The following is a 24,047-nucleotide window of genomic DNA, read 5'->3' as shown; positions in this document are numbered from 1 at the left end:
TTCTTGGCACTTTAAAGTTACCATACCATACACTGACATTATTGATATCTATCAAGAGAATTTCAAGTACTCCAAATGAGCCAACGTGTCCAAGTCACTGATATATTTTTCAAAAAGCACTTAACCAGCCACTCATTGCATCTTAAACATGTCTCAAGGTGCTTTTTAAACAAGGAATTATCACTGTTTTAGGGTCTGCCTCTTTCCAATCAAGACAAACAAGAAAATAGCAGAGACCCAACAGGATTTTATGTTAATGGTAGAAAAGACTAAAATTATCCTAATAATAGTAGAAAATCAAGGAGAAAAGAGGAGGGTAGAATTTAAAACAATTAGTAGGAGTAGAGAAAAAAAACCAGGAAAACTAATGGGGACTAAGTGTTGACATATCCCCTGGACTCAACAGCCTGCATCCCAAGGTCTTAAATAAATGGCTACATGCTTTGGTTGTAATCTACCAAAAGTCCCAAGATTCTGGAAACGTCTTAGACAATTACAAAACTGTAAATGGAAATCTTCTATTCAAGAAAGGAACAAAAGACAGGAAACTATAAGCCAGTTAGCCTAACATCTGTCATTGGCACAATGCTGGAATCCATTATTAAGAGAGTAGTGGCAGACATTTAGAAAATCATAATAAAACCATGTTGACTCTGCTAATTGTATGAATGGTAAGCAGTTTTAAACAAATTAGAGTAAATTAATTGTTCATGGCTGGCTGGGCCACTTAAAACACCGTTGTGTCTTACTCTTGTCAATTACAACTGCTCACTGAAACTCCCAGCATCATCTTGGAATGCACAGCAAATCCCACGGTTTCTTCTTTCCTTGACTAAAGACAATCTTTGTATCTCCATCTTCACCTTCAACAAGGATTGTTGTCATAACTTGACAATCCAACCAGACGTTTCTGCCACATCCCTCCCTTTACTAACCCTCCTGGTTATCCAAAACTCTGTTATTCCTTCCTTCAATGTTCCTCCTTATCCTAGCTTTGAACTTGCATCATTCTCTAGTTTCTCTCCACAATGCCCTCTCTGAGCTCGTCTTGTTTTTGACATTTCCTTTTCCCATCACCCTATTCCCACTAAACTGCTGAACACAGAACTTCCCTTTTTAGCCCCCATGTTTGCCAATGTCGCAAACCATAATCTCTCTTCAGGTGTCGCCCCTTTCACACATACATACATACATGCAATTTACAGTATGGGCCTCTACGCTGGCCCTTGAAAGCACACCCTACTTAAGCCCATACCTCCACCCTATCCCCGTAACCCCACCTAACCGTTGGACACTAAGGGACAATTTTAGCATGATCAATCCACCTAACCTGCGCATCTTTGAACTGTGGGAAGAAACCAGAACACCCGGAGGAAACCCACGCAGGCATGGGGAGAAAGTGCAAACTCCATACAAACAGTCGTTTGCTAACACCACTCCTGTCCTTGAAAAAAATAACCCATAAACCTTCCCGTCCTTGCAAACTACCATCCAATCTCCAACCTCTCTTTTCTATCCAAAGTCCTTGAATGTGTCGTCACCTCCCAAATCTGTTCCAAATCTTTCCCAGAACTCAATGTTTGAATCCGTCCAATCAGGTTTCCACCCTTTTGTAGGAACAAAACAGTTCTTACCAAAGTCACACATGATACCCTATGTGACTGTCTCAAAGATAAACTTTCCCTCCTTCTCAATTGATCTGCAGCCTTTTGACTCAGTTTACCACACCATCCTCCTTCGACACCTTTCCACTGTCATCTTGGCTCCTTCATATTTCACATCTATATGCTGACCCTTGGAGATACTATTCAAAGACATGGCATTAGTTTTCACATGTACACTGATAACACCCAGCTCTACTTTACCACCACTGCTTTCAACTCCCCCACCATCAAACTGCTTATCCGACAGTATCGGATGAGCAGAATTTCCTTTAATATTGGCAAGACTGAAACCATTATTTTCAGTCCCTGCTTCAAACTTCTCTCCCTAACTATAAATTCCATCCTTCTCCTTGGAAGTCTGAGATTAAGCCAGGGTCTTCACAATCCTGATGTCACATCTGATCCCAAGATGAGCTCCCGGCTTCATGTCACCACTAAGACCAACTATTCTCAGACCCGTAACATCGCTGGACTTCACACCATCTCAGCTCATCCATGCTGAAATTCTCATTTATGTATGCCTTTGTTACATCTAGGCTCACCTATTCTAATGCAGCCTTGGCTGGTCTCCCACAGTCTATCCTTTATAAACTTGAGGTCATCCAAAACTCTGTTGCTTCTGTCTTAACTCACAGCAAATCCTGTTTCACTACATCCCCTGTACTTGCTGACATTCATTGCCTCCTGATCAAGCAATGTCTTCATTTTAAAATCCTCATCTTTGCTTTAAAATCTCTTCATGGTCTCCCCCCCCCCCCACCCCTAGTCTCCAACAACCCCACAGCCCTCTGATGTTCCTGTGCTCCTCTGATTTTGGCCTCTTGTGCATTCCCAATTATTACTGATCCATCCACCATTGGTGCCCATGCCTTCAGTTGCTCTGCAATTCCCTTCCTATACCTCTCTACCGTACTTTCCTCCATTAAGACACTTAAAAAAAAATTTTAAATTACCCAAATCTCCCCCCCCCCCCCCCCCCCCCCCCCCCCCCATTAAGGGGAAATTAACATGGCCATCCACCTACCCTGCACATCTTTGGGTTGTGGGGGCTGACCTATGCAAACACGTGTAGAATGTACAAACTCCCACTGACTATACCTGCGGGAAGTGCACCCAACTCCAGCTCCTAAGAGACCGCGTTAGAGAGGAGTTACAGGGAAGTAGCCACACCCAAGGTGTAGGACAAAATTGGCTGGGTTACAGTCAGGGGAAGGAAAATAAATGGGCAGACAGTGCAGGGATCCCTCGTGGCAGTTCCCCTTCAAAACAAGTATACCGCTTTGGATGCTGTTTTTGGGGGGTGACCTACCGGGGGAAGGCCCTCGCGGCCGGGTCTCTGGCACTGAGCCTGGCTCTATGGCTCAGAAGGTAAGGGGGGAGAATAGAAAAGCAATAGTGATAGGAGACTCAATGGTTAGGGGAACGGATAGGAGATTCTGTGGTCGCGAACGAGACTCCCGGAAGGTATGTTGCCTCCCGGGTGACAGGGCCAGGGATGTCTCGGATCAAGTCTACAGGATTCTTAAGGGGAATGGGAAGCAACCAGAAGTCGTGGTGCACATAGACACCAACGACATAGCTAAGAAAAGGGATGAGGATCTAAAAAGTGATTTTAGGGAGTTAGGTTGGAAGCTAAAGTGCAAGACAAGCAAAGTAGTGATCTCAGGATTGCTACCGATGCCGTTCCTGAACGTGAGGCAAGGAACAAAGAGCGAGTGCAGCTGAACACGTGGCTACAGGGCTGGTGCAGGAGAAAAGGCTTCAGATATGTGGATCATTGGGATATCTTCTGGGGAAGGTGGGACCTGTACATGAAGGATGGATTGCACCTAAACTGGAGGGGCACTAATATCCTGGGTGGGAGGTTTGCTAGAGCGCTTCAGGAGGGTTTCAACTAGTTTGGCAGGGGATGGAAACCAGAGCTATGGATCAGAGTGTAGGGCAGCTGTTGAACAGGTAGAAATAGTAGGCAAGAATCTGTGAGGAAGGATAGACAGTTGATAGGGCAAAGTTGCACTCAGTGGAATGGGTTAAAGTGTGTCTGTTGTAATGCAAGGAGTGTCAGGAATAAGGGAGATGAACTTACAGCATCGATCAGAACTTGGAACTATGATGTTGTGGCAATTCTGGAGACATGGATTTCACAGGGGCAGGAATGGTTGTTAGATGTTCCGGGGTTTAGATGTTTTCAGAAGAATAGGGAGGTAAAAGAGGAGGGGGCGTGGCACTGTTAATTAGGGAGTGCATCACAGCTACAGAAAAGTTGATGGAGGGTTTGTCTACTGAGTCAGTATGGGTGAAAGTCAGAAATAAGAAAGGAGCAGTCACTTAATTGGGAGTTTTCTATAGACCCCTCAATAGCAACAGACAGATAGAGGAACATATTGGGCGGCAGATCTTGGAAAGGTGCACAAGTAACAAAGCTGTTATCATGGGTGACTTCAACTTCCCTCATATTGACTGGATGGTGCAGTTTTTGTCAGGTGTGTACAGGGAAGGTTTCCTGACTCAATATGTAGATAGGCCGACTAGGGGGGAGGCCATATTGGACTTGGTGCTCGGCAACGAACCAGGCCAGGTGTCAGATGTCTCGGTGTGAGGGGCTGGTTTAGCACACTGAGCTAAATCGCTAGCTTTTAAAGCAGACCAAGGTAGGCCAGCAGCCCGGTTCAATTCCCGTACCAGCCTCCCCGAACAGACGTCGGAATGTGGCGACTACGGGCTTTTCACAGTAACTTCATTGAAGCCTACTCGTGACATTAAGCGATTTTCATTTTTCATTTCATTTCATTTCGGTGACAGTGACCACAACTCCTTGACCTTTGCCATAGTCATGGAGTGGGATAGGAACAGACAGTATAGGAAGGTATTTAATTGGGGGAGGAGAAATTATACTGCTATTAGACAGGAGCTGAAGCATAAAGTGGGAACAATTGTTTTTAGGGAAATACACAACAGTATTTGTGGGCAGCACGGTAGCATTGTGGATAGCACAATCGCTTCACAGCTCAAGGGTCCCAGGTTCGATTCTGGCTTGGGTCACTGTCTGTGCGGAGTCTGCACATCCTCCCAGTGTGTGAGTGGGTTTCCTCCGGGTGCTCCGGTTTCCTCCCACAGTCCAAAGATGTGCAGGTTAGGTGGATTGGCCATGATAAATTGCCCTTAGTGTCCAAAATTGCCCTTAGTGTTGGGTGGGGTTACTGGGTTATGGGATAGGGTGGAGGTGTTGCACATTCTCCCCGTGTCTACGTGGGTTTCGCCCCCACAACCCAAAAATGTGCAGAGTAGGTGGATTGGCCACACTAAATTGCCCCTTAATTGGAAAAGATAATTGGGTAATCTAAATTTATTTTAAAAAAAGATAGAGGTGTACAAGGTGATGAGAGGCATGGATAGAGTGGATAGCCAAAGACTTTTTCGGAGGGCGGAAATGGCTCTAACGAGGGAACATTAAAGGTGATTGGAGGAAGGTATAGGGGAGATATCAGAGGTAGGTTCTTTACACAGAGTGGTGGGTGCTTCGAATGCGCTGCCAGCAGAGGTGGTGGAGTCAGAGTCATTAGGGACATTTAAGCGACTCTTGGACATGCACATGGACAGCAGTAAATTGAAGGGGTGTAGGTTACGTTGACCCTAGATTAGGATAAATGGGCGGCACAACATTGTGGGCCGAAGGGCCTGTACTGTGCTGTACTGTTCTATGTTCTATGTAAACAAGAAAAATGAATTATATTACACCAGACAAAAAGGTTGGAAAGATCTAGTTTCACAATGCATAGTTCACAATGCTTTCAAGTTTCATATCATGCACAGGTTTTTAAATTGTGCCCTCTAGATCAAGATGCAGGTCATTAATATATATCTCGAAGAGCAAGGGTCCCAACATGGCCTGGGGAACGCCATTAGCAAACCATCCTCCAGCCTAAAAATATCCATTAACCATTATTTGCAAATTTCATATTCATGTTGCTATTGTCCCTTTTATTCCTTGAGCTATAACTTTGTTCACGTGGTACTATAGCAAATGCCTTTTGGAAGCTCATGCATACCACTTGAACAGCATTGCCCTCAGCAGCCCTCACTGTCACCTCTTCAAAATGTTCCAAATAGTTTTTCTTTTTAAATTTAAAGTACCCAATTCATTTGTTTTTCCAATTAAGGGGCAATTTAGCATGGACAATCTACGTACCCTGCACATCTTTAGGTTGATGTGAGGGACCCACACAGATATGAGGAAAATGCAAAAACTCTGTATGGACAATGACCCGGGGCTGGGTCGAATCCGGGTCCTCAGCATTGTGAGGCAGCAGTGCTAACCACTGCACCACCGTGCCGCCCTCCAGAAGTTAGTTAAACATGATTTACTCTCAAGAAATTCAAGCTTATTTTCCCTAATTTACCTACATTTGCCAATGGGGCTGTTAATGTTGTCCCAAATTATTGTTTCTAGAAGTCTTCCCACAACCAGTTCAATCAGCTGGCCTAATCTTCACATCCTTATTTGAAGGGTGTAATGTTGGAATTCTCCAGTCCTTCGGCACCACCCCAGAGTCTAAGGTAGGCTGAAACATTATGACTACAGCCTCTGCAATTTCAACTCTCACTTCACTCCATATCATTCAATGCATCTCATCCAATCTTGGTGCCTTAACAACTTATCCTAGATCTTGTTTGTATCAATTTTATAACCTTGTAATGTTTGAATTACTTCCCCTTTCACCATTGCCTGCATAGCATCTTCTTCCTTGATGAAGACAGGTGCAAAGTATTCATTTAATAACTCAGCTATGCTTGCTGCCTCCATGTGTAAATCCCCCTTTTGATCCCTGGAGTCTACTCTTCCTTTGACTACCCGTTTACTATTTTAGATGCCTATGGGAGACTTTGGAGATTCCCTTTTTTGTTAGATGCCAGTCCTCTTTTCATATTTCATTTTTGTTTCTTTGATTTACTTTTGCATCTTCCATCTGAACCTTCTATATACAGCCTGGTTTCTCAATTGTATTTTCTACCTGTCATGAGCATATTTTGTTTCGCTCATTTTAATTTCTATCTTTTTTGATATCCAGGGAGCTCTGGAGTTGCTTGCCCTACCTTTCCCTTTCAAGGGAATATATCTCTTCTTTGCATGTAGCCCACTGTAGTTACCATTTTTCCTGCCAACCTCTGACTGTTGTTTATGGGGCCCAGATTTATTTTTACCCCATTGAAGTTGGCTTTACCCCAGCTAACTACTTTTACTCTGGGTAGTTATTTACCCTGTTCCATAGTCAGCCTAAACATTATGGTACAATGATTCCTGTTGCTTAAATGTTCTTCTACTGACACTTGATCCACGGACCAAGTTAATTCCCAAGAACAAAGCCTAGCATTGCCTTCTTTCTCATTGAATTAGAAACATGTTGCTGCAGAAAGTATTCCTGAACACATTATAGGAACTCATTCCTCTCTCTGCCCTTTACACTACTACTATGCCAGTCGCTACCAACTCTAATTTTTACATCTCTTTATAATTTTCTTGCAAATTTGTTCTGCTGCATCCTTTCCACTAGTTGGGGCCTGTAGACTACACCGAGCAATATATTTGGTCCTTAGCTCTAGCCAAATAGATTCTGTCCTTGGCCCCTCTGTTCCATCCTCTTTCTCAGCTCTGCAATGTTTCTATTAATCAATACCACCACTCCTCTCCCTTTTCTTTCTTTCCTAACTTTCCTGAACACCGTGTATCCAGGCATATTTAACACTTCTTTGTGCCAGGTCTCTATTAGATCCACAACATCATATTTCCAGATGTCGGCTAAGATCAAGTGTAGTATCTGCTCTGCCTTTTGGCTCAGAGCTGGTATGTCTCTCTTGTGGGGACCATGAATTGGATTCAATTTGAATTTGAATTGGTTTTTGGAGCAGGCAAGGAACTGGATTAGGAGGTTCGCCCCTGTCCACACTCTGAGCTCTGCCTTTGTAACTCAGAAAAAGTAATGTGATCTCGTAACTCACCATTTTTATTAACCACATTCTAAGCATTCACATTCATGCCCTCTAATCCTGATTTAGACTTTATTATTTTCTCCCTTACTCTGACCCCACCTATTACTTACTATTCCCTATTCTATTGCTATATCGCAGCATTGTGAACCTTGGCATTCCTTTCTTATATTTTCTTGTTTCCCCATACACCTACAAAGTTAGTTTAATAGCAGTAGCAAAATGCCCAAAAAGATCTCAGTTGTGTCTCTATTAAGGTAGAACCCATCTAGCCTGTATAGGTCCCATCTTCCCCAGAGCTGGTCCCAATGTCCTCCTGCACAAGCATTCCAGCCATACATTCATCCTCTTTATCCTATTTCCCTACTCACTTGCGCATGGTACTGGGGGTACTCCTAAGATTACTACTTTTGTGGTCTTGCTTGCTAATTTCCAACCTAGCTCCCAAAATTCTGATTGCAGGACATCTCTCTTTCTGCCTATGCTGTTGGTATCAATGTGTATCATGGCTGCTGACTGTCCAGCCTCTCCCCGTCATGCTCTGCAGCAGTTCAGTGGCATCCTTGACCTAGGCATCGCAACATACCAATATTTACATTCGTGGCCACAGAAATGTCTATCTATTCCCCTAACTATTGAATCATCTAGCACTATTGCTCTTCCGGTTGTCTTGTACACCCCTGCACAACTGAGCCGCTGGAATCAGTGGGGCCACCGATTCTCTGGCCTCGATGGGCCGAGCGGCTGCGCGGATACGACAGAGTCCCGCCACCACCGTTCACCCCGGTCGCTGCTAGCGGGAACTCTGCATGAAGGGTCGGGGGGGCGGCCTGGGGGGGAGGGGGGGGGGGAGAGGAGAGAGAAGAGGAGATGGGGACTCCGTCCCTGGGGTGAGGGGGCCTCCGATGGGGTCTGGTCCGCGATCGGGGCCTGCCAATCGGCGGGCCGGCTCCCCCCCCCCATGCCTACTTTCCTGCGCGGCCGGCCCCTGAACACCGACACCATGTTGAGTGGGGGCTGGCGCACTGAAGAAGTCCCTCGCGCATGCGCAGGTTGGCGGGGCCCAACTGTACATGCGCGGATTGGCGTGGCATCCATTTGGCGCCAGGAAGGGAGGCTGGTCGTGAAACGCATTGGCGTGAATTCTTTGTCTCCATTTTGGAGAATCAGCCGGCATGGCATTGAACATACGAAACAAAACAAAACGAAAATCGCTTATTGTCACAAGTAGGCTTCAAATGAAGTTACTGTGAAAAGTCCCTAGTCACCACATTCCGGCACCTGTTCGGGGAGGCTGTTACGGGAATCGAACCGTGCTGATGGCCTGCCTTGGTCTGCTTTCAAAGCCAGCGAATTAGCCCTGTGCTACATAGTCAGGAATGTTACGTGAGAACTATATAAAACATAATTTTTAAAAATACTGCAAAATCTCAGGTCTGGCAATATCTGTGGAGAGAGAAACCAACTGAATGTTTCAAATCCATACAAAACCAAAATAAAAGTAAAATACAGTGGATGCTGAAAATCTGAAATAAAAACAGAAATGCTGGAAAACAGGCTTAACAGACCTGCTGTGTTTTTCCAGCATTTTCAGTTTTTATTTCAGATTTCCAGCATCTACAATATTTTGCTTTTATTTTAGTCTATAAATCATTAGTTAGACCACAGCTAAAGTACCATATAAAGTTTGGGGGGGGGGGGGGGTCATCACATTACAGGAAGGATGTGACCACAAAGAGGAGAACTTTGAGGAGATTTAAGCAATAATTAATTATTAGACATGCTAGGGTTGTGTTCTTTGGTGCAGAGGAAGCAAAGGGGAAATTAAATTGAGGTGTCTAAGGGGCCTAGTTAGAATGGAAAGGAAGGACATATTTTCATTCGCAGACAGGTCAATAATGAGGGGGACATAGATTTAAAGTTATTGGTAGAAGGATTAGAGGAGGCTTGAGGAGAAATATTTTCACTTAAAAGATGGTGGGGTCTGCAACTAATTTGAGAAAGGGTTGTAGAGGCACTACAGATCTAGAAAATCTGATTAACCTTTGTAGCTCTTTATTGGATGGCTCCTATGTTACGATAAATTTTTGACTTTTTGTTTCCCTTTCTCCCTAGCCTCCAACAGACTATTTAGCAGGAATTCTGTGCAGGCAGTAAAATGCCGGCCGCCGGGGCTGAATACGTGGACAATCCCACTTCGGCCGGTTGTGGGACACGTGTTCATATTTTGCCAGCTGCTGTCCTACAAGGTCAGTATTTCGCCCTGGGAGCTACCAAACCAAACAGAGGGCCAGCTGCCTGAGCCTCAAGCAAAGGTGCAGCAGAAAGTGAAACTATTAAAAGACGCTGCTGGGAGGGCTATTGGGATTTCTGGGAAGAGTGGATCACAGCACTGGGGGGACCGATTAAAGCACACCCATGAGGAATTTGTATTACCACAGGAAGAATGCATAGCTGAGAGACGTAAGAAGCATCTCAGTAACGATAAAGGCAATCTGAAGCCTTGTTATTAGTGCATTCATCATAGAATTTACAGTGCAGAATTCATGCAAGATTAATTCTGATGTGTTCCAATCATCAATCTCCAAGCAATAACCCCAGGTACCATTCGTGATAATTTTCCAGTGTGAGAATGACTCCAAAAATAAGTGGGCATCTGGATAAACAGGAGAAGCCTCTTGAAGCTGCTAGGTTTAGAGTTGGGAATTCCCAACCTTCCCTAAAAGCATCTCATCCCCTCACAAAGCATTTGCACTTATATTCCATAGGATGTAGTCATAGATTCCACATAATGAGTAATATAATCACCTCAAATAAATGCAGGGCATCCAAGCACCTGGTCAAATCCATCCATTTTATAGCAGTGGGTCTACAGAAATGGGTCCAGGGGGTGGGGAGGGGGAGCAAACTGTGACACAGAGTGGTCATTATGATGGCCAGGATTATATTGGTTAATGTGTCCAGACTGTAACCAAGCCCTTGAACCTACAACGTTTAAAAACGGTGTCCCGATCTCGCAAGCCCCCTGATTGCCCCCAAGCCCCAACTCACTGCAAGGGGTTCCCGTGGCCCCCCCCCCCCCCCTCACCCGTGCAGGACACCCTTCGCCCGATCACCGGCATGCAAAATGCCAGCCTGGCACGCCCCTGCCAGTGCCACCTGGGCACCTTGACAGTGCCAGGCTGGCATCCTGGTGGCACCAGTAGTGCCAGGGCACCACCCTGTCCAAGCACCTGGGGAACCCTAATCCACTGGGACACACCCCACGAGTGTCGTACCATCTGGTCCCCATTTGTGGAGACCAGTATTGAATGGCGCTCGCCCAGAGTCTCCAAGGCAAAGCAGATAGATCTCAACGACTTGGTTATCTCAGGGAACTGCATATTAAAATGAGACTAGCTGTCTCGCTCTAATATGCAGATTTGCCAAAAAGTGTTCCCGCCCACAGTGGGCGGGCTGCACATCGCAAGATCGCGTTAAATCTCGCAAGGCGTGGAAAGCCGAGTAGATACCGCGAGCAGGTCTCCCATTATTTACCGGCCACGTTGCGCCGCGGCGTGCTGCTTTTCGGGCAGGTGGCCGGTAAATCGCATCCAAAGTCTTTTTCTGATATTGTGCAAAGCATCACGTTCTCAAATAAACAGTACTGATGCATCCTGAAGCTGAAAGCCAAAGAAGTTTTAATTTCAGCTTCCAATTCATCAATTTCCACACAGATATAGCAGCACACCTCCTTGAGCAAACTGTGTCAGTTTTGGAAACTTTTGGCTGTATTATTTGATTGTGTAATAGCAGCACCACACGCCCAAATTTGCATGTTCCAGCAACACGAGAGCCAATAAGCACCTCAGTTTCAAATGTGGTGTAGAACACACGGCTGGTAAAAAAGAAGTTGCAAATAATTTCCAAGTAAAACGAACGGGGGCATTTGGGGGAAAACAACCAACTCTGCCAAATGCTGACACGAAATGTCCAAGTGCAGTTTGTCTGTACCTGTGTGCTAACCATGTGAATAAGAAACTCCCATTTAAAGTTGTGCAATCGCATCTGGGAAAACCCAACCATATAATTTCCGTGTGAAATTTGAACCTTGTTACTAATATGGCATTACTGTATGGTATGCTATGATTAAGATGAATTGAAATTGAATGAATGTACTGCATAAAAATACACAATCATTCCTTGGTCAGCAAACTGACACATCCTTAGTAAAAATACCCCACTTCCTTTCATGAAATAATTAATGCAAATGTGAAAGGAATCAAATTGTTGTGGATTAGTCGGAAATAATTGTCATGGAAAATATTTGAAAGAGTTACACAGGTTAAAGAAAAGGGTAAGAGCACTATACATCCCTTCACCATGAAAGGTGAAGCTGTTGCTATAATAAGGTAGCTTTTATTCATTATACTTCTATCTTCCTCATGAGGAAAAATTCGCATCATTTTCAAGTTTTCCAAATTTATTAACTAAATATTGATCACTTTGAATTCAGAAATAAATTGTTTATCATCAAATCTGGGCATTACCCGCAAGTATTTGAATTCAAACAAACCAATTTAAAATATGATTCACTTTGCATTTAGTAACACTGAACACAGCCTTGAAAACTTTAATCCTGGCACGATTGCATTTATTTCAATAAATGGTCATTTCTCCACCACTACCGCCACAAACTCAGAGTTGCAGCTCCAGGATAAGCATTTATAAATAATCCTGTAGCATCTAGAGCAATCTGGTATTTTGCTGCTAATGAAACACAAAGCCAGTTAGGGGAGAACCCTCTCTCAGGCTCACATTACGCTCACAATGTACAGTCAGAGAAAGCTCACTAAGCAGAGAGAGGATGAGGGTTTACTTGTTTGGCCAATTTCTTCTCCCCAAAGCCCCATTTTGATTGCAATTCACTGCTTTGGACTTTTTCTCACTCTTCATACTAAAATGCACAGCAAAATCGATAGCAAGAGTTATTTTTCATGAAAGTGGAGAACACAAGATAGAACATACAGTGCAGAAGGAGGCCATTCAGCCCATCGAGTCTGCACCACCCACTTAAGCCCTCATTTCCACCCTATCCCCGTAACCCAATAACTCCATCTAACCTGACATTAACCTGACACCTAACCTAACCCCAAGATGACAAACGTTATATACCATGACTGTACAGTGCACTCAGAACTCACTTTGCCAGATGGTTAACACAATCTTCTCCCACAATTTTGTTTTTCTCCTGTTGAATTTATGCCAAGTGCCTTCCATTCCAAAGATCACGTGAAATCAGTCACTCCAGAGCAAAGAAAGCAGCCCATAGATTACCCTTTTTACAAGGGACTGTACAGATAAACCCACATGACACCATAATTGGACAATTCTGCCACCTTGTGTTTTAAAGAAGATCATGAAATTCTGAGTTTGGTTTCTATTTTTGTTTTCATAACCTACCTGCGCTCACATTTCCCCTTTGGCCTAATCGCAGAGGTTCCTGACAATCCTTCTTGTAAACACCCTATTTGCTCTTCATTTTCTGTCAACTGCCTCAGACCATTGTATCAGCAACATTTACATTACCAAGGAAAGGATAGGAAAGAAATAAGAAAATACATTCAGCAAAAAGTCGATAAGAAATAATACTTTCCCATTTATTGGGCAGAGGTAGTTGTGGCAAGAAATGGGTTTGGGCACATACTGCAAAGAATAAAGTTGATTGACAGAGTTTGTTAACTACGCCTGCACAATTTTGAAGTTAAAACATCTCCATATTGGAGGAACATGGATAAAAACAAGGAGTTTCTGGTTAGGTTTCACTGATTTTGGTTGAGGACCGAAAAACTACAATTCCTCAATCCTTCGGGATCTATTATCAGATTTCTATATTTCCTGAGGTATTTGCATGTTATTTCCATTGTTTGACACAATTAAAATATCTCCTGCAACACTGGGCAGAATTTCTACTCTCGTTGGTGGCGAGCTTGGCGGTGGGTGGAGGACATGTAATTAGGTGGGAAGGCGGTACACCAGATGCCCGCACATTCCAGCCTCCACCAGACTCCTGAGTGGGAAGACCAATGTTCGATCTTCCCACCCCGCTGCCTACTGAGACCCATAAGTGGTCAATTAATGACTACTCAAGGATCTTATCCGACTGTCACGCGACCTGCACGGGCTTGTCACCTTAGTGCCTGATCGAGGGACTTGACATTTGGAATGGGGTGCTTGCCCACTGAGAGCCATATCCCTGCCCTTGCTGCCAACTCCCCAACCTGCATCCTGGGTCTTCTGGGTTTCCTGCAGCAACCATCATCTCTCCTCTGGCACTGCTGAGCACAAGAATTTCCTGCCTCTGATTGGATGGCAGCTCTCCATAGGTGAGACTTTCACCCCTGGGGTCTTAATACCAGGGAAGGCCCACTGCTGGCCTCACCATTGCTTAATTGGCTTGCGCTTCGGCAGGCCTTCCCGAAAAGAGGCAGCACAGATCTTTTTCCCGCTCTCCAGTCTGCAGGAAAGACCCTCCAGTGTCTCAACAAGATTCTGCCCATTGACTCTGTTTCACTAACACTGTCTTTCAGAAACATATGACAAGAATGCTAAACAGGGTTCAACATTTACAGATCAACATACAGAATAGTTTGAAAATGACCAAGTGTTAGCAAATGTGACATTCTACATTATTTGCAGATAGGCTGCATTTGCTGCCAGTGTGGTGCATGCGCAGTTGTACTGTTTCATTCCATGACGTCATTTCGAGCAACGGAGATCAGAGCTCTACTCATTCTCCCAATCTCAGTGTGATACTCATCATCTCCTTACTTGAGAAAGGACGTACTGGCGCTGGAGGGTGTGCAGAGGAGATTCACTAGGTTAATCCCAGAGCTGAAGGGGTTGGATTATGAGGAGAGGTTGAGTAGACTGGGACTGTACTCGTTGGAATTTAGAAGGATGAGGGGGATCTTATAGAAACATTTAAAATTATGAAGGGAATAGATAGGATAGATGCGGGCAGGTTGTTTCCACTGGCGGGTGAAAGCAGAACTAGGGGACATAGCCTCAAAATAAGGGGAAGTAGATTTAGGACTGAGTTTAGGAGGAACTTTTTCACCCAAAGGGTTGTGAATCTATAGAATTCCTTGCCCAGTTGAAGCAGTTGAGTCTCCTTCATTACATGTTTTTAAGGTAAAGATAGATAGTTTTTTGAAGAATAAAGGGATTAAGGGTTATGGTGTTCGGGCCGGAAAGTGGAGCTGAGTCCACAAAAGATCAGCCATGATCTAATTGAATGGCGGAGCAGGCTCGAGGGGCCAGATGGCCTACTCCTTTTTTTTTTTTTAAATAATTTTTATTGAAATTTTTCGATACAAACATTTACCCCTACTACATTTTAAATTATAACACAACAAATCCCCCCTGGAAAATCCTCCCCACGCCCTCCCCCGCGCGCACCCCCCCCACCCTCCCCCCCCCCCCCCCCCCCCCCCGCGCTACCAGTCTAGCAACCAAACCGTTTTTCCCTTTCTGCCGATGGCCTCGGGCAGTCATTGCCCGCGACCCCCCGCTGACGTGCTCCCTTCGTTGCTATCCCCCCCCCCCCTCCCTTCCCCCCCCCCCCCCCCCCTTTCTCCCCGGGTTGCTGCTGTTTCGGCCTCCAGTTCCTATCTCTGATCCAGAAAGTCAAGGAAGGGCTGCCACCGCCGGAAGAACCCCCGTACCGACCCTCTCAGGGCGAATTTGATTCTTTCCAATTGGATGAAGCTTGCCATGTCGTTTAACCCGGTGTTAACACTTGGTGGCCTTGTGTCCCTCCACTGAATCAAGATCCTTCTCCGAGCTACCAAGGACGCAAAGGCCAATATTCCGGCCTCCCCTGCCTCTTGTACTCCCGGCTCCACCCCAACCCCAAAAATCGCTAGCCCCCACCCTGGTTCCCACCACTCTCGATACCGTCCCCGCCACCCCCTCCCAGAACTCTTCCAGTGCCGGGCACATCCAGAACATATGTACATGGTTCGCAGGGCTTCCCGAACACCTAACACACCTGTCCTCACCCCCGAAGAACCGACTCATCCTAGTCCCCGTCATATGGGCTCTATGCAGCACCTTAAATTGGATGAGGCCCAACCTTGCGCACGACGACGACGAATTGACCCTCTCTAAGGCATCCGCCCATGTCCCATCTTCTATCTGCTCTCCCAGCTCCGCTTCCCACTTGTCTTTCAGCTCCTCTATCGATACCTCCTCCACCTCCTGCATTATTTTGTAAATGTCCGAGACCTTCCCTTCTCCGACCCAGACCCCTGACAGCACCCTATCACTCACCCCTCTATCGGGAAGCAAGGGAAATCCTTCCACCTGTCGTCTGGCAAATGCCTTCACCTGCAGGTATCTAAACGTGTTCCCCGGGGGGAGCTCAAATTTCTCCTCCAGCTCTCCCAGGCTCGCAAACCTCCCCTCTATGAACATGTCCCTCAGTTGCCTGATGCCCGCCCTGTGCCAGCTCTGAAATCCCCCGCCAGTGTTCCCCGGGACAAATCTGTGGTTCCCTCTCAGTGGCGCCGCCATCAGACCCCCCACTTCCCCCCTGTGTCGCCTCCACTGCCCCCAGATTTTAAGGGTGGCCGCCACTACCGGACTCGTGGTATACCTTGTGGGGGGGAGCGGCCATGGTGCCGTTACTAGCGCCCCCAGGCTTATATTGCCGCAGGACGCCCTCTCCATACGTTTCCAAGCTGCCCCCTCCCCCTCCATCACCCACTTGCGCACCATCGATGCGTTCGCCGCCCAGTAGTACCCGGAAAGATTGGGTAGCGCTAATCCTCCACTGTCCCTACTCCGTTCCAAGAAAATCCTTCTCACTCTAGGGGTGCCATGTGCCCACACATAGCCCATAATGCTGCTAGTTACCTTCTTGAAGAAGGCCCTGGGGAGAAAGATGGGCAAGCACTGGAACAGAAACAAGAACCTCGGGAGGACCGTCATTTTGACTGACTGCACCCTCCCTGCTAGCGACAGCGGTACCATGTCCCACCTCTTGAACTCCTCCTCCATCTGCTCCACCAGCCTTGAAAAGTTCAGCTTGTGGAGGGTCCCCCAGTTCCTTGCCACCTGCACCCCTAAGTACCTGAAGCTCTTTACTGCTCTCTTAAAGGGGAGCCGCCCAATTCCCTCCCCCTGATCTCCCGGGTGTATCACAAAGACCTCACTTTTACCCACATTTAATTTATATCCCGAAAAGTCCCCAAACTCCGCTAGTATTTCCATTACCTCCGGCATTCCCCCTTCCGGGTCTGCCACATACAACAACAAATCATCCGCATAGAGTGATACCCGATGTTCCTCCCCTCCCCTTGTCAGTCCTCTCCACCCCCCTGAACCCCTCAGTGCCATCGCCAACGGTTCGATCGCTAATGCAAATAGTAAGGGGGATAGGGGGCATCCCTGCCTGGTACCTCGATGGAGCCCAAAATACTCTGACCTCCTCCCGTTTGTAACCACACTCGCCATCGGGGCCGAATACAGCAGCTTCACCCACTTGATAAATCCCTCCCCAAACCCAAACCGTTCCAGCGTCTCCCACAGGTATTCCCACTCCACCCTATCGAATGCCTTCTCCGCATCCAGTGCTACCACTATCTCAGCCTCCCCCTCCACTGCTGGCATCATAATCACATTCAACAGTCTCCGGACATTTGTGTTAAGTTGTCGTCCCTTTACGAACCCCGTCTGGTCCTCATGGATTACCCCTGGCACACAATCCTCTATTCTGGTTGCCAGGACCTTTGCCAACAGTTTGGCATCTACATTCAAGAGGGAGATAGGCCTGTAGGACCCGCACTGTACAGGGTCTTTGTCCCGCTTCAGGATCAAGGAGATCAGGGCCTGTGACATTGTCGGGGGCAGAACCCCCCCCTCTCGCGCCTCATTGAAGGCTCGCACCAGCACTGGACCCACCAAGTCCACATACTTCTTATAAAATTCCACCGGGAACCCATCCGGCCCCGGCGCCTTCCCCGCCTGCATCTGGCCTATCCCTTTAACTAGCTCCTGCATCTCTATCGGCGCCCCCAGCCCCTCCACCCGTTCCTCCTGGACCTTTGGGAACCTCAATCTATCGAGGAAGTTCTCCATTCCCCCCCTCCTCCTGGGCGGCTCAGACCGGTACAATTCCCTGTAGAAATCCCTGAAGACCCCGTTCGCCTCTTGCCCCTTCTGCACTACGTTCCCTCCCTTCTCTCTCACTCCCCCAATCTCTCTGGCTGCATCTCGCTTGCGCAGCTGGTGTGCCAGCATCCTGCTCGCCTTTTCCCCGTACTCATAGACCGCGCCCTGTGCCCTTCTCCATTGCGTCTCCGCCTTCCTAGTGGTCAGTAGGTCAAACTGGGCCTGTAAACTGCGCCGCTCCCTCAACAGCCCCTCCTCTGGTGTCTCCGCATATCTCCTGTCCACTTCTATAAGTTCCCCCACCAGTCTCTCCCTCTCCTGCCTCTCCTTCCTTTCTCTGTGTGCCCTTATGGAGATCAGCTCTCCTCTGATCACTGCTTTCAGGGCCTCCCAGACTATCCCCACCTTCACCTCGCCCGTGTCGTTCGTGCCCAGATATCTCTCAATGCCCTTCCGGACCCTTCCGCACACCTCCTCGTCCGCCAGCAGCCCCACATCCAGGCGCCACAACGGGCGCTGGTCCCGTGCTTCCCCCAGTTCTACCTCTACCCAGTGTGGTGCATGGTCCGAAATCGCAATGGCCGAGTACTCCGTGTCCTGCACTCTCGAAATCAGCCCCCTGCTCAGTACAAAAAAGTCTATTCTGGAGTACACCCTGTGGACGTGGGAGAAAAAAGAATACTCCCTCGCCCTTGGCCTGCCAAATCTCCAAGGGTCTACCCCCCCCATCTGCTCCATGAACCCCCTTAGCACCTCTGCCGCTGCCGGCCTCCTATTCGTCCTGGAACTCGATCTGTCCAGCCCAGGGTCGAGCACTGTATTGAAGTCCCCCCCATGATCAGGCCCCCTGCCTCCAGACCCGGAATGAGGCCCAACAGGCGCCTCATAAAACCCGCGTCATCCCAATTCGGGGCATACACATTCACCAGCACCACATTCTCTCCCTGCAGCCTACCCTTCACCATCACGTACCTACCCTCCTTATCTGCTACCACCTGCGCCGCCACGAACGACACCCTCTTTCCCACCAAAATCGCCACCCCCCGGTTCTTTGCGTCCAAGCCTGAGTGGAACACCTGTCCCACCCACCCCCTTCTCAGGCGTACCTGGTCTACTACTCTCAAGTGAGTCTCCTGCAACATTGCCACATCCGCCTGCAGTCCCTTTAGGTGTGAAAAAACCCTTGATCTCTTGACCGGCCCATTCAGCCCCCTCACGTTCCAAGTAATCAACCGGGTCGCGGAGCGACCCGTCCCTTTCCCCTGTCTATTAGCCATGTCCTGTCCCCTGTTCGCCCCGGGTCGACCCTCCCCTTCTGACCCGTTCCCCATGGCGATGGCCCCTCCCCCTCTCTCCTCCCGTTCTTCCCTTCCCGTCCTCGGCCTTTCCAGCAGCAACCCGGTATCCCCCCCTAACCCCCCTTCCCTCCCCCCCCCCCCCCCCCTCCCCCCCCCCCCCCCCCCCCCCCCCGGCTAGGACCCCTCCTAGCCGCGGTGTATCCACCATCGTACTCCCGAGAGTCAGCTGGTTTTCGCTGACCCGGCTGCCCCTGCCACACTCCGACTCCTCCCGATGTGGGGGGGGAGGGGCCTCCCCCCCCTTGCCATCCCTCTCTGACCCCGCTTCAGCGCGGGAAAAGCCGCCATTGCTGGCCACACCCCACTCTTCTCTCCTCCCCCTTCCTCCGTCCCGCGCGCGGGAAACAGGGGACCAGATGGCCTACTCCTGCTCCTAGTTCTTATGTTCTTATCTCCATTTAGTTTCTTGTTTTTAAGCTAAATACAAACTTGCAACAATCTTAATGAGAACTGAAACCAAAGAACAAAATTAAATTAATAATCCTGGAGAGTGGATTTTGGAACCAAAAGGGGTCGTTTTATTTAGAACAAAATAAATTACCCATTTTCGTCTAGGTAACTTATTTTTGGTTTATTGTTTAAATAGCATATTTTCAGTTCAATTATATCCTAACCCTGGCAGTTCACTCATCAATACCCAAAATATTTTGCTATTCTCTGCACCATTGCAATTTTCTCTCACAATCTGTAGCAGACGTCGTTTGGTTAACAAATCATGGAAGTGTGCGGGGTTTTTTCCAACATTTAAAAAAAATGTTTTTATTGGAGTTTTTCCATTCTAACAAATAACAGGAATGGTACAGCATAGCAAACATGTCTCAACGTACATAAATACAGAGGAGGACAGAACAGCAATACAGTTGACGCAGTACCATCATTAGACTCAACTTGGCGCCTCTATACGCATTACCAGAGAACAGGGGAGATGAGGATAAGGCCATGGCAACATGATAAAATGATGCACACCATCCCAGGTGGCGACTGCTTGCAACAAGCTCGAGAATTCAAGATAAATCCTTCGTGCCATGTTCAGGCGCACACCAGAACATGGCTCCCTCAACTCCAGCAAAGCACAGACACCAATAACATGTCTTAATGTCCTCCTCTCGGGTATCGGGCCTGTTTGTACCCTTGCAGGAGCCAATCACTGATTCTTTAACCATAACAGAAATTTTTAAATTACAGAGAATACCATTTCTAAAATACCATTTACACATACTCGAAGGCACAAAAAAACTCCACCCTCAGGCACAGTACAGAACATCATGATTCCACATATTTATACAGAGAGGACCAGCAAATATTCACACAATAGGTTCCCAACGAACTAACCGAGACAGGTTTTTTTTCCAAAAAGGAGGGCCACACAGTGGTGCAGTGGTTAGCACTACTGCCTCACGTCACTGAGGACCCGGGTCACTGTCCATGTTGAGTTTGCACATTCTCCCGTGTCTGCGTGGGTCTCACCCCTGTGACCCAAAGATGTTTAGGGAAGGTGGATCGGCCATGCTAAATCGCTCCTGAATTGGAAAAAAAAATAATTGCGTCCTGTAAAAAAGAAAAAAAGGAATTTTTTTTAAAAAGGAAAAAAAGGGGCAGAGGGTCTCAGAATGAAAAGGACCAGGACACAGCCATAGGCTCATGATCCTCTGGCACACACCCCTCACCATTACACAAAGAAGAGAAATGGCTGCTCATTGAAACCTCACTCAACCTCACCTTGGAAGGAATGCCCCAAACATAAGGGGGACAACAGGATATCTTCCACAGTACCGGACCTGGCCCAGTCCAGCACACTCTTGCATATAGGAGTCAGCACCCCCAGGATACCCAGCACATGGCAACACCTACCACTCAGTGGGCCTCACTTCCCACTAAGCACACCCAGGGCAACCTACCAGCCCACTGATGCTAGGAAACTTGCATCATCCTAGACAGAGGAGACCCCACCATCGAGAAGAATCATCAAGACACCCATTAATTGGTCATCTTTGGAAGGGGCCGATCTCCTCCGCCTGATTCAATAAGGGAAACTCCCCTAATCCAACAGCCCAAATCAGGATCCGCAACAGCATACTGCCCACCCAGATAAAGAGGAGACCCCTTTAAGGGAGGAATTCCCAAATTAACCAAAGAACATCGAACATAGATCAACACTATACGCCATTGTAAAGAAGATACCAGGGAACAGTACAGCACTGCCTCGACATTAGACAAAAACGCTGCCTCCCCGTGGAAGACCCGACTACAACGAGAAGGGCACTCAAGAAGCTACCTTATAAGACTACTTGGAGTAGGGTGTTGATCTCCCCTATCAAGCCGACTCTCAAATCAAAGAAAGCTCCAACAATGCAGATCCACAGCATACAGACTCTCACTCCAACAAATTGAGCAACGATTAACTGACCACACCCAATTATGCACCACCACTCATTTCCCTCTGCTTCAACAACTCCAGAGATGCCAACCACAAAGAAAAATCACAAGGAACCCAATCCTCTCGAGGATACATGATCTGTCCGGGCTTCCGTGGGAGATGAGCATGGATTCTCAAGACTCAGTAATAAAAATACAAAATAAAAACCCAATAGAGAAAGCTCTATCTGGGGACTTTCCTCAATCCAGCCACCACCCTGCCGTGGCTCTACTCAGCTTCTCCATAAATGAGGTCAAGAGTGCCTAAAATGCATTCACTCCTCATGACTGCCAGGATTACAGCACATATTTTAAAAAAGAGCAAGACTTTGCACAAGCCACATTGCCGACTCGGTATGATTTTTGCCAGAACAGGATAACGGGCGACCCTCACCCTCGTGCTCCTATATTGCACATCCTTGTCAGGAAAATAGACAATAACATGAAATCAACAGCATAATCACAAGAGAATAAAGTTCAGGATTATTGATGAACTGCAGGATAATAACACCATCCATATCGCTTGAGAAGTACGAAACCATGACAGGGTCATTAAACCCTCCGAACTTCAATCAAATTAAGCCTCCGCCACGCCATTGCTCCGACGCCCAAGCAGCTGGGAACCTAGTCCCGGCCCCAACTCACCGAGTCAGTCAGGGTAAACGACATATCATGCAGCAGGATTTCCAAGGACCAAAGGCAAGCCCTCAACAGGGAAATTACTCTATCAAATAACAGGATTCTCTTCTTTGTTTCCACTATTCTCACAAGGATATTTCACAGTTCTTCAAAGTGAGCATCAAAAACGGCACCACAGAGCAGAGATCATCGTCCAGAACACAATTCGGAATGGCAGTCATCATCTTAATTCTGACAGCACCGGCAAGGCGCAGGCCCGCTCACCAGCAAAACCATCACTGCAAGTTGGGCCCCACCACAGCCACCTTAGACCGCTCCAATTAAACTGAGGAATCTTTTTGAATTAACTTGACTCCTCATTGCTAAAATCTAGTCCAAGACATATATCCCAAAATCTAATAATTCTGGGATGTGCAGTAGGATAAAATAAAGGATTAAAAGACAAGCAGAGCCCGAGTTCGTAAAAACAGTTGTTCCCATGCTCACATCACGTGACTCCCCATTCCAACATTTTTAACCACAATGCATTTGCCGACGAGTCTGGCCAACGATGTCATTAGTTTCCTGCATGTGCGCAGACATGTGTACATGTGCGTACGAGTGTTGGTGGCCATCTTGTGTGGCCACCCTCCAGGAGACACAAGTGTTGCAAATAACATGTGGCATGGTTTTTATGTGCCTGGGGAGGACAAAGAATGACAAGTTTGTTTTCTTCCTCCTCCCAGCACTGTTCTTTATCTCTTTCTTTTTCAAATTTGTCTCAACAGCCACTTCCTTGTTCAGGATGGGTTCATTTTTAGCAGAATATGGAGAAAAAGTAACAGCAATGTAACTCAATTTATCTTTTGACAACACAAACAGGAAGTTTTACACAAATAATTCTTACTTTATTAGGTAATTTAAATTAGATATGAATTTATGAACAATTATGGAAAATCTTAAACTTAAAATTTAAATGTTTTACTGTGTAACATTTCATTAATAATATGTTAAGTTTCATCTTAAAACTCTTAAAAAAAAACAATTTAAAATGTTATATGCCACGACAACCTATTCCCTTGTAATTATTATAAAATTGAAGTAGATAGCCCACTCAAAAAGAGAATTTGGTTAAGGAAATGTATTAATGAATAATTAAGCTGGTATATATATTCTGAACATAAAAATGAAACAGACGGTTGTAACACCATCCCACGCATTTAAAGTTCTACCTTCTCTCTCACTCTGACTTGTTGACTTTTCATTCTAAACAGAGAAAAGTTCCCACTTCACCAGCGGGGGCCATCAGTATTTCAATGTCAGCAGTAGGCAATGATTAAAGTGTATAATTTAAGATGAGAAACTAAAAACTTCAACATGGTTATATGAAACAAATGTTAACAGTTTGAGGACTACAGCATTATTTTAGTATTCCCATCATCACCAAGTAGGATCAGTGCTATAGTTTGCATTCATTTTAAAATTAAGGTCTGTGTAATAACCGTTTGCTCCTGTTGTGCTCCAATATGCTCAGATTTGAGTTAAAACAAGCTAGACAGGCAGCTGGAGACTCAACCCTTTATCGTTGATTCCTAACCACAATACAGACCAACACCCATTCTAATATAAATTTAGGCAGCTAGATACACAGATGGACGAAGTGAATGAGTGATAATGGGTGGAATTCTCCCAAAAATAGCTGGCATTTAGGGCAAGAAAATTGGTGCAACTCACCGGCTCGTCCAGCCCGATTTGCATCATAATCTGCCTGCACTTCAGTCATTTTCTTTTGGGGGGGGGGGGGGTCCAGATTTGCACCGGCACTGAGTGGGCGGGGTCTAAACACATTAGC

The 24,047-nt window shown here is 46.6% G+C and overlaps 1 protein-coding gene and 1 long non-coding RNA gene across 5 annotated transcripts in view; one reads left to right on the top strand and one right to left on the bottom strand.

Annotated features, from left to right (window-relative positions):
- The window catches only part of LOC119954872 (protein only RNase P catalytic subunit), a 125,408-nt gene that overhangs the window by 33,777 nt on the left and 67,584 nt on the right, over positions 1-24,047 (bottom strand). The window lies entirely within an intron of this gene.
- The window catches only part of LOC119954908, a 46,247-nt gene that overhangs the window by 4,139 nt on the left and 18,061 nt on the right, over positions 1-24,047 (top strand). The window contains exons 2-3 of the long non-coding RNA XR_005458336.1: positions 6,115-6,221; positions 9,765-9,898. This is a non-coding gene — a long non-coding RNA (uncharacterized LOC119954908). The remainder of the gene's footprint in view (positions 1-6,114; positions 6,222-9,764; positions 9,899-24,047) is intronic.

The sequence above is a fragment of the Scyliorhinus canicula genome, chromosome 2 (assembly GCF_902713615.1).
Source record: "Scyliorhinus canicula chromosome 2, sScyCan1.1, whole genome shotgun sequence".
Taxonomy (NCBI): domain Eukaryota; kingdom Metazoa; phylum Chordata; class Chondrichthyes; order Carcharhiniformes; family Scyliorhinidae; genus Scyliorhinus; species Scyliorhinus canicula.
Note: the sequence above shows the minus strand (reverse complement) of the source record. Positions and strands in the feature narration are given on the sequence as shown.